Consider the following 3,211-nt stretch of genomic DNA (forward strand, 5'->3'; position numbering starts at 1 on the left):
CCTGGGTCAAGTTTGAGTTTTCAGCATGTAGAGAGCCAGTTTTTCCAGCACCATTTGTTAAAGAGGCTGTCTTTCTTCCAGTGAATATGTTTGGCCCCTTTGTCAAAGATAAGGTGGCTGAGTGTGTTCGTAGGGGCTTCAGTGTCTTCTAATCTATTCCATTTCCCACGCTCTTAAAAATGCTTCGAATGTCTTTAACCATTTTCTAAACTTGTAAGTCTACATAATTTTAACAACATATAATACTGTACATTACTGCAAAATCCTGCAATATAGTGAAAAATCCACGATAATTTTGATTAATATTTTTTGAAGAACCGCGAATCAGTGAGTCCACAAAAGTCAAACCATAAGTTAGCGAAGGACTACTGTATTGATGTAATTGACACTAGTTGTTTGTTTTGAATAAAACAGTTTCCTCAAATTATTGTCTATGTCTTAGCACTGTGGTTTTTCTTTTAACTATGGCTCATATGACGTCTGGGCTCATTAACCCACTGTACAGGTCAGAAAGGATTTCAGGAGCTTTACAGCCATAGGATGGGAGCTTTGGCTATGAAGTGTTCAAGTTGGATTTTAATCTGCTGGAAGTCAAAGCAGTGCATGGAGTCTGAATGCAGGAAAGCTACACACTAGATACGTCTCTAGGTGACTTGAGAGTCCCAGAGAAATTGCGCTGCCCTTGTAGAAATGCACCTCAGAATCTTCACTACATAGATAAATGCACTTTAAAGCAACAATGCTGGCCCCAAGAGGAAAAGTCCATTTGAGAAAAACAAACAATGCAAAGAATAGCTCCTTTTCTCCTGCCTTGGACACCACGTAAAAGCATGATAATTGTCGGTATTTCAAGCCTTGCATTTCTTTGTGTGTAATCTCTCTGATATTTTAAGTTATTTTTTCTTAATATACTATCTTATAAGCAGTTGATAAAACTTTCCGTAATCCCGGAGTACCTTTAAATCGAATTAAAAAGAACATTTACTAATAGATACATTAAAGATTAGCGATAGTGATTTTCTCTTTCTGCTTCTTTTGTCATAGCTTTTCCTTTCCAGCATATGTGCAAGAATAAATAGATGAGAATTAAACTTTATTATAATCTTCACTGATATTAAATTCACCTTCCTATATTTTTTTAAAAAAATTATAATTAATGTTCTATAGCCCAAAGTAGTAAACTTTAATCATTTAATCTAATGCAGTAAAATCTGTCATGTTAAATAATTTTTCTGGTATACAGAAAAATAAATATTATAGGAAGTTGCCACACTTTTTCACAGTTCTATGTAGATATTAATTATTGCCTATAGTATTGTATTTTAAATTAACTACAATTTTAAAAAATGTATCGCTTTTATAATTAAATACTTTATATAAGATAAAATGATTATTAAATGTATACAATTAATATTTATTTTATTTCTGAATATTGCTTAATCTTAATTTTTGTTCTAAGATTTATACTGTATTTTCGACTTACAATTTATTTAAAAGACATGGTATGTCTCCTAGTATTAGAAACTTTAAAAAGTGTATTTCCATTTTCCGTTGACTTTATATTACTTCTTCCCTGTCTTTTATACACACATACACACACATATATATGAAAAAATACATGTATAACCCCACATAAGATTGGTACTGTTTCATAGAAATCTTTAATGACCTTTTAAATAAGGGCTCATCTAATATATTTTATAGAGTCCTGCATAACTGTCCTTTTGAGAGCTCTTTGTTGTTCATCAGGAGCATACTGCAACTTCTCTTGCCTTTTGAATTGTGCTCTTTGTTATTTCCTATATGCTATGTCTGATGGTATTAGAATAATTCAAGTTTGTATAACTGGATAATATTTTACTTTTAGTTCTCAAAGGTATGTTTGCTAAGTATAAAATTCAGAGAGGACACATTTTCTTTTTTCCTTTCTTTCAGTCCTTTAATTAGTCTAGTTTCTTACACATTTGGTCTTTTTTGATTTCTAATATGGAATAAGATGCCATTTAATTTTGTTATTCCATAGCTACTATTTTCATGTATATGCTTTAATGATTTTTTTCTTCACAATAAATTTTGGACAATTTAATTTTTGTGTATCTTATTATGTTTTATTCAAATTTCTTGTGCAAAAGGTTAATTTTTCTTGGAAATGTGGTGTTATAAGTTCAACTAAATTCAGAAATTTTAAATCTTTAAATATTTATTGCATACCCCTTTCTCCTTTGAGAATTCTAATTATATGAATATAAGTTTCTTGATTTTGAAAAAAATAGTATTTATTTCATAATTACAATTTCAATTCTCTCTTTCTCTCCCTCTCTCTCTCTCTCTTTCTCTCTCTCTATATATATAAATGTGTTTGCTACAGGGTCTCAATACACAGCTCAGACTAATAATGACAGTCTTGTTTCAATATCCCCAGTGTTGGGACTACAGGTGTACACCACCACACCTGTACTCCTGCTAAGGGGACCGGGGGTGGGGCCAGTGTGGCATACAGTGCCAGGGATCAAATCCCAGTCCCTGCACTTGCCTAAGCAGATGCTTTAGTCAACTGACCTATCTCGGCAGCCCTTCTAGTAATATTTTGAAATTCTCATCCAAAGCAATATCTTTGGAATTATTTACTTTTATGTTCCAAGCAAGAGAGATTTAAATATTATATAAAGTTAGACACCTATAGCTGAGTCCTGTTATGTGTGTGGACTCTATTTATAGTTAATGGAGAAAACTGTTGGCCTACACAGAGAAAGCAATTACTGTTTCAGGTGAATCTCTTTGAAACACAATTTTAGACTGAAAGATAAGGGAGAAATTGAATTTTATACCATTTCTACCTTTGAAATCTTCATAAAAACTACTTGGAAATATAAATGTATTTCTAACTTGTTGGGTGTTTTCTTTGAAATGCTGTATGATTCCTATTATTAAGCAGAGTAAACCTCTGAGAACAGATTTACCCAAGTAACTGGCTTACTCTTTTAAACAGGCAAAATGCATTCCAAATATATTTGATCATGGCCAAATGCTTGACTAATTCATACATTAAGAAATTCTGTAAATAATACAGTTGGGTCCTCTCTGCTTGGTAGGCCATATCCAATTTCCTTGGTCCAGTGTTTTGTGAGATTTGTATTGCTTCAAAATTGAGCCTAAAAATTACTCCAGTCACACAAAAATGACTCTAACCATATGCCTTTGAGTACTTACA

The sequence above is a fragment of the Octodon degus genome, unplaced genomic scaffold, assembly GCF_000260255.1.
Source record: "Octodon degus isolate 3935 unplaced genomic scaffold, OctDeg1.0 scaffold00001, whole genome shotgun sequence".
NCBI lineage: Eukaryota > Metazoa > Chordata > Mammalia > Rodentia > Octodontidae > Octodon > Octodon degus.